The sequence below is a fragment of the Aedes albopictus genome, chromosome 3 (genome assembly GCF_035046485.1).
Source record: "Aedes albopictus strain Foshan chromosome 3, AalbF5, whole genome shotgun sequence".
Classification (NCBI taxonomy): Eukaryota; Metazoa; Arthropoda; class Insecta; order Diptera; family Culicidae; genus Aedes; species Aedes albopictus.
In genome coordinates, this window is record NC_085138.1 from 148,385,399 (window position 1) to 148,398,671 (window position 13,273).

The 13,273-nt window shown below is 44.6% G+C and overlaps 1 protein-coding gene across 1 annotated transcript in view; it reads left to right on the forward strand.

Annotated features, from left to right (window-relative positions):
- LOC109424037 (protein tincar-like) overlaps positions 1 to 13,273 on the forward strand; it is a 580,636-nt gene that overhangs the window by 467,800 nt on the left and 99,563 nt on the right. The window lies entirely within an intron of this gene.

A 13,273-nucleotide genomic window follows, 5' to 3' on the forward strand; every position in this document is an offset into this window, starting at 1 on the left:
AAAATGTTCAAATCCTCATATCTCAGAAACCTGATAAGATAGAATGATGCTGTCTTCGGCAAAATTCTTCAGCAAGCTCAGAACTATCTGATAGTAAAGTCTTTGGTTTGAGATTTATCCGCTATGTGGGGCATTGTGTCTGAAAAATTCAAACTCGTATATCTCGACACCCTAATGAGGTACAAGCATGCCGTTTTCAACAAAGTTGTTCAGCAGGCTAAGAACTATCTGGTAACGGCGGCTTTGGTTCGCGATTCGGCCGCTAGGCAGCGCCAGAGTCAAAAATGTTCAAATCCTCATATCTCAGAAACCTGATAAGACAGAATGATGCTGTCTTCGGCAAAATTCTTCAGCAAGCTCAGAACTATCTGATAGTAAAGTCTTTGGTTTGAGATTTATCCGCTATGTGGGGCATTGTGTCTGAAAAATTCAAACTCGTATATCTCGACACCCTAATGAGGTACAAGCATGCCGTTTTCAACAAAGTTGTTCAGCAGGCTAAGAACTATCTGGTAACGGCGGCTTTGGTTCGCGATTCGGCCGCTAGGCAGCGCCAGAGTCAAAAATGTTCAAATCCTCATATCTCAGAAACCTGATAAGACAGAATGATGCTGTCTTCGGCAAAATTCTTCAGCAAGCTCAGAACTATCTGATAGTAAAGTCTTTGGTTTGGGATTTATCCGCTAGGTGGCGCATTGTGTCTGAAAAATTCAAACTCGTATATCTCGATACCCTAATGAGGTACAAGCATGCCGTTTTCAACAAAGTTGTTCAGCAGGCTAAGAACTATCTGGCAATGGCGTCTTTGGTTCGAAAATCGTCCGCTAGGTGGCACCAGGGTCAAAAATCTTCAAATTTCTATATTTCAGAATCCTGATAAGGTAGAATGATGCCGTCTTCAACAAAGTTCTTCAGCAAGCTAAAACTGTCTGATAGTTGAGTCTTTGATTCGTGATTTATTCGCTAGGTGGCACCTTGTGTATTATATTTAAACACGTGTATCTCGTTACTGTAATAAGCTAAAAGCATGGCGTTTTCTATAAAAAAATTCGGCAGGTTGAGCTCTATCCGTCAATGGCGACGCTAGGTGACACCAGCAATCAAAACATTCAAACAATTTTATCTCAAAAAGCGGAAAACGTGCAGCAAATTGTTCCGAAAGTTAAGAAGAAGTAAGACGTGTCTGGTTGTTCAGCAAGCTAAGAGCCATTTGGCAGGATAGTAGACGGTCGAGTACGATGGTACAAGAGGCAATGCTTTAACACCGTCTTTGAACCCTTGCAGACAAGTTTTGTTGCACTACAATATTGCTTTTTTTGCTCCGTTTTTTTTTTCTTCCGGGAATGTCTCCGGGAATTTCTACAGGAACTCGTCCGGGATTTTTTCCAGGAATTTCTCGGGAATTCCACTGGGAGTTTATCCAAGAATTCCGCTGGGAATTCCTCTAGAACTTCTTCCAGTAATTTCTTCAGGAAATCTTCCAGAAATTCTTCTAGGAGACATCTTCCAGAAGTTCCTCTAGGAAATCCTCCAGGAATTCCTCCGGCGATTCCTCGGGAAATTTCCCCAGGATTTCATCTGGGACTCCTTCAGCAATTTCTGCAGAAATTCTTCTGGGATTTTTTCCAGGAATTCCTCCGGACTTTTTTCCAAGATTTCCTCCGGAAATTTCACTGAGAATTTCTCCAGGAATTCGTCCATGAGTACCTCCGGAGTGTTCTATAGGAATTCTTCCAAGAATTTCTTTAGGAATTTCTTTAGGAATTTTTCCAGGAGTTTCTCCAGGAATATATCCGGGAGTTTTCTAAGGAAAACTGTCGTTTTTGTTCAAGAAAAACCTCTAGGAATTTCTCCAGGAATCTCTTCAGGAAGTCTTCCGTGATTTTTTTTCACAAAACCCTCGAGAATTTTTCCCGAAATTCCTCTAGGAAATCTTTTACGAATACCTCCGGGAATTTACCCTTTAATTCCTCTGGGAATTGCTCCAGGAATTCCTCCGAGAATGTCTCCGGGAATTTCTCCAGGAAATCCTTCAGGAATGGTTTCGGGATTTTTTTCTTTAAATCTTCCAGAAAATCCTCCGGGAATTCTTTCAGGAATTCCTCCGGAGACTCTTCTGAAATTCCACCGGGAGTTTTTAATGGAAATCTACGGAATTTTCTCAGGAATTGTCATTCCCAGAATCCTCTGGGAATTTCTTCAAGTATTCCTCTGAGAATACCTCTAGGATTTCCTCAGGAAATTTCTCTAAGTATTCCTCCGGTAATTTCTCCAGCAATTCCTCTGGAAAATTCTTCAGGGAATCCTCCTTCCTGGGTGATTCCCCGAAGGAAATTTCTGGAAGAATCTCAGGAGGAATCACCGAGATAATTCCTGGAAAAATACCCGAAAGAATTCCTGGAAATAATCTGGAGAAATTGCTGAAGGAATCAGTGGAGGAATTGCTGATGGGAGTCTTAGAAGAATTCTCGGAGAAATTTCCTTGAAGGAGTCGTAAAGAATTTCCTAGTGGAATTCTAGGAAAAATTTTGAAAGGATTTCCTGAAGAAATTCCTAGTGGAATTTCTGTAGAAATTCCAGGGAGTATTTCCAGAGACATTCCCGAAGAAATTCCCAGTGAAATTTCTGGAGAAAACAAAAGAGGAAGTCCTAGGAAAATTCCCAGAGGAATTCATGGAGAAATTCCCAGAGGAAATACTGGATAAATTCTCAGAGGATTTTCTGAAAAAAAAATCACGGAAGACTTCCTGAAGGAAGACTTCCTAGAAAAAATCTGAGTGGATTTTTTTTAACCGGAAGTTTTCCTGAAAAAAATTTCCGGAGAAATTTCTGGGGGAAATCCCGGAGGAATTCCTGAAAGAATTTCTGGAGGATTTCCCGGACAATTTCTTGAAGAAATTTCCGAAGCAATTCCCGGAGACACTCGCGGAGATATTCCTGGAGGAACTCCTAGAAAAATTCTCGGAGAAATCCATCCTGGAGAAATTCTTGAAAGAATTCCTGAGGAAAATCCCGGAGCAATTCATGGAGTAATTCCCGGAGGAACTCATGGAGGTATTCCTGGGAAAATTCTCTGAGGAAATCCGGAGGAATTCCAGGAGAACTCCTGGAGAAATTCCCAGAAGAATTCCTGGGGATATTACCGAAGGAATTCCTGAAGGAATCTCCGCAGGAGTTCCTGATGTTGGTGCTAGAGAAAATCCTGGAAAAAATTCCGGAAGAATTTCCGGAGACATTTCCAAAGGGATTCATAGAGAAATTCCCGGAGAAATTCTTGGAAAAATTTCTGGAAGAGTTCCAGTTGAAATTCCCGGAGACATTCCCGGAAGAAATAACGGAGTAATATTGTGGTGTGACAAAATTTGTCTGCAGGGGATCAAAGACGGTGTAGCGAATAACCTAGCGCATAAATCACGAATCAAAGACTCAGACAGTTTTTAGCTTGCTGAAGAACTTTGTTGAAAACGGCATCATTCTATCTTATCAGGATTCTGAGAAATAGTTGTTTGAAGATTTTTTACCCTGGCGCCACCTAGCGGATGATTCTCGAACCAAAGACTTTACTATCAGGTAGTTCTGATAGTAAAGTTGAAGAATTTTGCCGAAGACAACATCATTCTGTCTTATCAGGTTTCTGAGATATGAGGATTTGAACATTTTTGACACTGGCGCTGCCTAGCGGCGGAATCGCGAACCAAAGCCGCCGTTACCAGATAGTTCTTAGCCTGCTAAATAACTTTGCTGAAAACGGCATGCTTGTACCTCATTAGGGTGTCGAGATATACGAGTTTGAATTTTTCAGACACAATGCGCCACATAGCGGATAAATCTCAAACCAAAGACTTTACTATCAGATAGTTCTGAGCTTGCTGAAGAATTTTGCCGAAGACAGCATCATTCTATCTTATCAGGTTTCTGAGATATGAGAGTTTGAACATTTTTGACACTGGCGCCGCCTAGCGGCCGAATCGCGAACCAAAGTCGCCATTGCCAGTTAGTTCTTAACCTGCTGAACAAATTCGCCGAAGACACTATACTTCTACCCTTGCTTCTACCTCATCGGGATCTTGAGATATACGTTGCGCAAAGTATGTGGCCAATTTTGGTACCCCAAGACAATCCGGAATAACTCCGGAACCGTGTGGACTAGGCACCCATGTCCCCGGCATCATAAACTAGAAGAGTTTTTCGGGAAGTTGTGAAAATTTCATCAAAATCCATCGAAAAACAAAAAAGTTATAACCATTTTTGTGCTTTTCCGAAGGTGGAAAATGTACGTTGGCTGGATGAAGGTTAAATTCATTGATTCGAGTCGTCGTTGTATTGTTTTGTTAGTTTTTAGCAACGAAACATTTATCAGACAAACGGAGACTGACTGCTATTGTTAAATATTTGTAAAAGAAATATTTGTCGTCATGGATCACATGTTTCTGTGTAGTTGCACCGGTCTTCCTAAGAAGTGGAATACTCGATTTGAAGTTTTCCCTTCAATAAAGCCACGACACTTCTATTAAAAGGATTCCCCAACATCCGTCCGCGCTCATTCGAAATCCATCCAGAGCGATCCCCCACGAGCTAATGACACAATTAAGTCAAGACTTTGTCACTCGCCTTCATCCTTTTCGCTGTTGGCTGTCGGAGTGAAAGAAGGCTTTCCTTCCGCTCCACCCTCAAACTTCCCCGTCTGAGCTGTTGCAATCATCATCATCCGCCCCGAAGCGTCCCACCTCAGCTCCGGAGGGAACGAATTAAAAAATAAATACACCATTTGTGCCGGATTACTTCCGGCAGCTGATTTCGTTCTTTTCCCCCGCGCGGATGCTGTTGCCCCCATTCACTGTCGTTCGGAAGATGCGGATTCTTATTATGACTTGGTGGTGATGGCGGTGAAAAAAATGTGACGGTTGAAACAGACGTCGTCATTCGGTGACGAAAATTGCTCTACAATACCTACCTACAACAACCGACTGACTGACTTGAATACAAGAAAAAATGGGCTGCTGCTGGAGGGAGGCTCTTGTTTCAATATCCACCATTTTAATGCGAGAAAATATTCCATAGAGAAAAGAAGGGAGAACACGGTTGAGTAATTATTTAACAGGTTTAGCAACGTAAGTCGGGCAAGAGGTAGGAATTTTTGAAAAATGGGTTTTAAATTCCAAGAGCTCTTCTTTGAATCCTCGTAACAAAGCACAGCTAAGCACTCTTTTATTTAATTATGACACGAGGGCCTACTATAGAAGGTGTAAAGTGTCCAGTGTAGAAAGTAAATTGAATCTCGGAATTATATCTAGTAATGTCGCTAAACCTTCACAGGATAACCAGCTACTTCTTTTTTTCTTCTACACAAGGGGGGGGGGGGTGTAATCATCTCAACAGATACGTAAACAGGAAGGTAGTGTGGGGATAAGGCCGTCTTCTACAACAAAAGTAAAAGCCAAGACTACTCTCTCTTCGACTCACTAAACAACATTCCCATGGTCGCCAAACCCTACGTCTCTCCGGAATCACCAAGAAGGCATTGCTACAGAGAGGGGTCAGTGCACATCTCACTCTCAAGGTTAGCTGCGTAGCCTGCAGCAACGACTCGCTTTGAGGAGTCCACCAAGTTCCCGAGTGGTCCTCACTACTCCCTTTGTCCTCGGAAGACGGACAGGGTCAACTACCACGCCCGTTATTTGCTACCCTCCAGGCCTTATCAGCTAGCACCAGAAGGTTGCTGATAGTGGGGCCTCCATTTGCCCCGGCCCAACTGCGGGTTCGGATCCAACCCAGTAGACCGACGCCACGACAGCATGTTCTCCCCGCGGCCACTTAATCCATTTCAACCACAGGACACCGGTATGACCTATGAAACCGACTGCAAACCCCTGGACCACCTCTTGTACCACATTCGAACTAGCCATTCTCCGAGTCCACGTGCCACCTCCTCTGCAGTTCCAAGACGACTGGACATTCAGGAGTACCCGCATATGACCGTAACGGCTTAGACACTGTCGGAAGCAGCCATGGCCTGAAGGGACCTGTGTCAGGTGGAATGTTGTTTCTCCATGGCGCCTATTAATCCAACTATCTACCCTCGGTATCAACCTATGTGTCCACCTTTCTTTGGTGGAACTGTCCCACGCGCGCTTCTATTTGACCAAGGAGGCCATCCTGGCAGTCCTGCGTATGCCTCTTATGTCGCACATTTCGAAGCACTATATGTTCTGCCTGATAAGGATACCGATAGGAACCATTCCAGTGATGACGCAGAGGGCATCGTGTGACGCGATACGGAACGCGCTCGCAACCCTCAGGCACATTAGCCTGTAAGTATTTTCCAGCTTACCACGGTAGCTTTCGGTACTTATCGCCGTGTCTCACGCAGAGCCACTATACCTTATTATGGAAGGGTGATACTTGCCAGAAGCGTGCGCTTGCTGGCATATACCGCAGGGCTATTTGACATCATCCGGGACAGTTCTACGGGGCCACTATAGCTGTGGAGGCTCTCTTGTAGGCGAAATCAACAATGCTACCGAAGGTAAGCTTATCATCCATCATCACCCGCAAGTGTTTGACGAAGCGCTTCGAAGTGATTGTGCAATCAAATCACTCACACTGGAAGCCGCTTGCTACTCGGTTGTTCGCAATAACCATCTCAGTTTTGTCCAAGAACCTTACTTCCGTAAGGGGAATTTTTATCTAGGAAACCTTGTGAACCGGGTGTTTGCTACTTTCAGTAAAAAATGAAATGGAAAACTCGCGTGTCATGCCTCGAGCCTGTGTGCTTGTCAACAACGTAATAGTTGCTGCACTCAACTCTAAACTAATCACCAGAGATGTATGTGCTATCACAATTGATGTATCTGTTGGAAACCTCAACAGGAAATACGTCTATTGTTCTGTTTATTTACTGCATGACGAGCCATCCCCTACGGATGCTTTCAAACACGTCATCGCATACTGTGCTTCAAAAGGCCTTCCGCTAATTGTTGGCAGTGATGCTCATGCTCATCATATCATCTGGGGCAGCTCAGACATTAACTTGAGAGGCTCCAGTTTTATGGAGTACTTAAGTAGTACCGATCTTGCATTACTTAACATACACTGCAAATTTTGTTTGCTGGTATTCAGCAAATTTTGCTGATTTTTTTTGTGCTGATTTCATTCAGCAATACGAATTTACTGAGTATCAGCAATGATTTTTCAGCTTTCTGAACCATCCAGCAATTTTGACAGTTGATCAGCAACGTTGTGCTGATACTCAGCAAAAATTTTGCTGAAATTCAGCAATTTATTTTGCTGATTTTTTTTGTGCTGGAAGCATTTCAAAAAATTTGGTGTGTAGGCAACCGCCCAACCTTCATTGTATCTGCTAAAGAGGAAGTGTTAGACATAACGCTTTGCTCTAGTAGAATTAGTCACAAGCTGACCAATTGGCATGTGTCAGATGAAGAATCTTTATCTGACCATCGCTACATCTTTTTTGAACATTTGAATGTTACTTCGCAAACATTGCTTTCAGGAATCCCCGGTCAACAAACTGGGATCTTTTTACTGATTTGATTGCGGTCAAATTTCATGGATACTCACCATCCATTGATACTCCAAGTGATTTAGATGATGCCGTTGATACCACAACGTCCTTCATCATGGAAGCTTTTGAAGAAGCATGCCCTCTACGGTCTGTGAAGATCGCAAGAGGAACCCCTTGATGGAACTCTGATCTGGCGAAGCTCAGGAAACAATGTAGAAAGCGTTGGAACAGACGACGTTCGGTTGGTTCGGAGGCTTTCAGGTCGGCTCGCAAGACCTACAGGAAAGCTCTCCGGTCTGCTGAACGATCCGGCTGGAAAAACCTTTGTACAAATGTTTCCAGTTTGAGTGAAGCCAGTCGGTTAAACAAAATCCTTGCGAAATCTAAGGATTTCCGAGTGATCGAACTTCGTTTGCCAAATGGCGATCTGACTTCCTCTGATGAAAAAGTTCTGAAATGCTTATTCAGCACACACTTCCCTGGATGTGTGGATATTACATCTTTGGATAAACCTGATGTCTTTTCTTGTAGTTATGATTGCCTGGCATCGGCTCGGAGTATTGTAAGTATAAAATTGATTGAGTGGGCACTTAATAGCTTTGCTCCTTTCAAATCTCCCTGAAGCAGATGAGATTTATCTTATTTTGCTTCAGAAGGGGTTCGATTATTTCAAACATGTTTTAAAAAAACTACTTGTTTGCTGTTTTGCTACAGGATATATTCCCAGGTTTTGGCGGGATATTACTGTGAATTCATTCCGAAACTGGGTCGTGTGTCCTATGAAGAAACAAGGAGTTTCAGACCTATCAGTTTGACCTCTTTTTTTTCTGAAATGCTTAGAACGAATTGTGAATCATCACATTCGTGATGTTCATCTGGCCAACGTGCCTCTTCATGTGAACCAACATGCCTACCATTCTGGTAAGTCCACTGTGACTCTTTTACACAAGGTTGCTTACGATATCGAGAAAGCATTCGCTCAAAAGCAATCCTGCTTGGATGTTTTCTTAGATATCGAGGGTGCCTTTGACAACGTGCCTTTCGATGCCATATTGGAAGCCGCACGGAGTCATGGTATATCTCCAATGATTTCCAATTGGATTCTGTAACCCGACAGCCTTGCGAGTTTCCCGGTGACAAGTAAAAATGGCTTAAGCGCCACTCCCGAGGGAGACCACTTACCGAGATTGATGGTTGCCCGACCTTATTGAGACCCTTCAGGGTAGGGTTCAAGTTTTTCCCAAATGAATGGGCGGGAAACGAGCTGGCTGATCAGGGAAACGAAATGCCTCACGATCAAAGTCGTGCTAATAAAGAAACTGGTGTACGTGAAATTGATTTCCGCCGGCGACAAAGTAAGGCTCGCGTCGGTTATCATCACGGGAAAACAAGACTCAAACACCTCGAACGAATCTTCGTTCGATTAGAGAAATGCCACTTGGTTGGATTCAGGGCCAACCTCCCCAGAAAATGACCAAAAAACTTGAAAACGACCGGAAACGTGAAATCCCTTCTACATTCACCTCTCTAGATCTCTCCCATTAAAAATAACGACTCAACGGCACTTATGCTCAAACTACCCATTTATTCGATCGCAATGAAATAAAAACCCATTCGACATCTATTTCAGTTCATTTCGATATTTACTACAATTCCACTTCTACTTCATCGACTTCAATTTATTTATCCTAGGCCTAGCTAATTCATTCCCTCAGACTATTCTCTCTAACCTCTCTCTTCTCTCTTTGTGCGGTAAATTTATCGTGCGGTGCGACTTTCGGTGTTTATTTGCAAAAAATGTGCAATTTCTAGCAGCCGACTACGTCGCATAAGCGGGCGAACGGTAGGGCGCGGGAAAAAAGATCGGTGGGGCCACGCTAGCGGTTTGACCAGACTAGGGGCGAAATTCACCATGCGCATGGGAAAAAATGATCAGAGTACTCACGGTTTGATATTACTTGTGTGGAGGCATCGGAGGTCGCTTGTTGCTACTGCGGCGGGTCACGTGGTTGACACGTGGTGACTCCTGCTCCTTCTGCTACGGGATCATGTAGTGGCCGTGCTCAACGGCGCCTCACACGAGGTTCGTGGTCTTCCGACGGGATACAACCGTCGACTCGCTGGTCGTCACCAGCGGTGGCGTCGAGGTAGCGAGCGTGCTCCTCACGCGGGGGACTCCGGTTCGAAACCGGTCGGTGCTCACTCCAATACTTTTTCTTCACGGAAACTTCACTTCTTCACGGTATCACGGTATGGTTGCCGATACGAAACCGGATTTCGTGTTGCCGCCCTGCCAAGGGCGCGGTATTGACGTTCGCTTCCCTCTCCGGCCCACGTGTATCGCCGGGCCAAACTCCGAAGCTGTCGCATCCAGGGTTCTACGCACGCACTTCAAAACCGCCTTTCGCACAATTGCACTCTGGCACTAAACTTGCCTAACTTGCTAACTGACTGAACTATCACACCACGGCGCGGAACTTTACTGGGACCGATCTCGCCTCTTCCGCAGTCCAGAACGAAGTGGACGAGTCAAGTTCTAAGATCCTCAGAATAGGCGCGAGATATGAAAATCTTCGTCGCCGGAAATTACGCGAAATCCACGAAGTGGAATTTCGCGAAGGTCAAAAATCGCCTTCACACACACCACTTTCTCTACCCGTCCGGAGAAAGCATTCCATTTCCCTCTGAAGACCCGATCAATCAACTCGTATCCCTCCCGAACATCAATAAAAGAATTGAGGGGTCAACGATACTTGAACCCCGGTCGATGCCCGAAGCACAGACTCGATTTTAGATTCGGCTGTCGCTTTACGCTCGACGCCAGAATTACACAGGGCACTCATTCTGTTTTTGGTATGCGGAGTGGAGCAAATGAACACATGAACTCTTATTCGATTTCACTCAACTTGAGTGATCTATATACAGGGGGTAATTCAATGGACTAGTTCAAATTCTGTACAACTTTATTTATTAATTCATTTTCTATTTCAAATATTCGTGGTACCGCCACAATTCATCAAATGCTCAAAAACCGACATCTCTTATCGACATTGCGTCAATCGGTGATTAGGAAATTGAGTGTTTGTGGAAGCCCCCAAGGGGGAGTCTCGGCACCCCCTTTGTGAAATCTCGTAGCAGATACCAGGGCTGCTAAATATCAGTCTCAATGCATGTTTTTCAGCCGAAAATGAATGACTGCGGCGGTCGTTTTCAGTTCCTCGATGTGAGAACTGACTGAGTCCGAGAGCTCCATTCGTGAGCGGCCGAAAAAGGTCAATTCCAAATCATCCACACACTAAATACTCATGCTGACAGGCCATTCGTCTCAAGCGGTGGCTGGTGAGAGTGAGTGCCCTATACTTTACCACGGGTGAAAACACTCATCTACAGAAAATTGAATGGAAATTCAGCCCTGTCAGATCTCGCTTTCAGCACGCTGCGTGCGAATGTGAGTACCTATTTCGTTTCGCTCCCGCGTTGCTGATCGGAAAACAACAGCTGGAACTAGTTCCAGTTCACGGTGTATATTTGCTTGTTCTCATATTTGCGTTTGTTTGTTCACGTTTATCAGAAAGGATTTCTGAGCGTGTATATCAAATGGATTTACACGACTGTTGTTCGTCCAATATTGGCTTATGGATGTCTTGTGTGGTGGCAAACGGGCGAAATGAGAACGGCCCAATCAAAGTTAGGCCATCTCCAAAGGATATGCTTAATGGCGATGTCTGGAGCGTTCTCTTCAACTCCTACGGCAGCGCTCGAAGTTCTCTTTGACGTTGCTCCACTACACATTCATGTTAAACAAGAAGCACTTTCTTGCACTTACCGTCTACGGGTACTCGGTCTACTAGAGGAAATTCCTGTGAACCGCACATCAACACACACCTCGTTGTTTCCACTTTTGATGAATTGGGACAAAATTATCCTTGCTCCAAGTAATCTTACAATTGCTTGTTATTTCCCATATAGGACATTTTCCACGAAAATCCCTTCCCGGGAAGAGTAGACATTTGAATATCTGGAAAGAAGAATTTCAGAAGGTATCGTATGCAGGGCCGGATCTAAGGGGGGGCCGGGGGGGCCCGGGCCCCGACATTTTAGGGGCCCCCACAAAAACCTTTTTTGGTTGCTAACATTAGCTTTATTTTTCATATTGCTCAAGTACTGTTCAAAAATTGAGAAACACTTTTTTGGTCATCCCTCCAAGGGGCCACCACATCCGCTCGGGCCCCGGGCCCCCACAATGCTTAATCCGGGCCTGATCGTATGTTACACTGATGGCTCCCTTCTCGAAGGTCAAGCAGGTGCTGGTGTTCACACTCGTGAGCTAAGGCTGTATCAGTCTTATTCACTTGGTAGACACTGCACCGTTTTTCAGGCCGAAATCTTTGCTCTTATGTGTGGAGTGCAATCGACACTTCAGCAGCACGTAATGGGAAAAGTAATATACTTCTGTTCAGATAGCCAGGCTGCTATTAAAGCGAGGAGCTGAATTCAGCAAACGCTGTTCACCTTGTATGGGTGCCTGGCCATTCTTCCATCGCTGGAAATGAATTGGCTGATGAGTTAGCCCGCACTGGAGCATCACATGACTTCATTGACCCTGAGCCAGCTATTCCGGTATCCAAGTGTTGAGTAAAGCTTCAGATTGACACCTGGGCTGCCACTCAACACAGACAATACTGGAATAGTTTGGAGTCATGTCGTCAAACCAAATTGTAATGTACTAAGCCATCTCTATGGGTCGTGAAGTATCTAACAAATCTCTCAAAGCAGAATTGCAGCATGCTGGTCAAAGCATTGACTGGCCGACTCAGCTATCACATGGCGAATATTCAGCAAGCTGATTCATTTGCATATGATAGCTGTGAATCCGATTATGGAACTTCGTATCATTTGATATGTAACTATTAAGTTTTTACGCAACTGCGTTTCCGAGTAGTCAGTAAACACTTACTAAGTGAAACTGACTTCGGAAACCAGAATCTTCAGGACGTTCTGTTATTCTTGACCCGCTGTGGTAAAGAGCTGTAGGCTCTCGTTACGCTTTATGCGTTATCACAGTGCTCTTTTCAGGACGCTATGTGAACCTATTGTGGTACGCTTATGCGTGTATGACTATCCTTTTCCCTTACCTGTCCTTTCCCCTGTCCCATCCTTTTTTCCTTTCCTTCTCCCTCAGGTAAATTTTGAATAGGTTCGTGTTCATGGTGATGGCTCAAATTTGCCACGGGTAATGTGTCGCGCCCTTAGCGGATCATGCCAATACTTGAAAAAGGTTTCCAAAGTGCTCGAATCGGCATTTCAACTGGTCAGCTGAGTCGTTCAATAATTGTCCACGCGTGTCTTTCACGGGCATCGTATTATTCATCTTAGGCTCACTAAGGCGACGTGAAACACCGTAGAGGAGACGGATGTCGCCGGTGTTTGCGGCTTTCTCGCCTTCGTTGGGTCCGCCCACGCTCTTCTGTCCCGTCTACATGAGCGTTTTACTTCCTTCTCAAGAGCCGAATAGCGCTGCTACGGCTTTGTCTCTTTGTATTTTCACTCAGTCTATCGCGGCTTTGGCGTTCCTTCGCTCTTCTATCTTCCTCCGGGTATCATCTGTGATCCACTGCTTTCTCCGGGTACGTAGCTCACCCAAATTATTCTGGCAGGTGGCGAAGAAGGCATTCTTGATGGTGTTCCATTGAACTACGTTTTTTACCTTCCGGAATATTCGCAGTACGATTCTCTAGCTCCTCGACGATG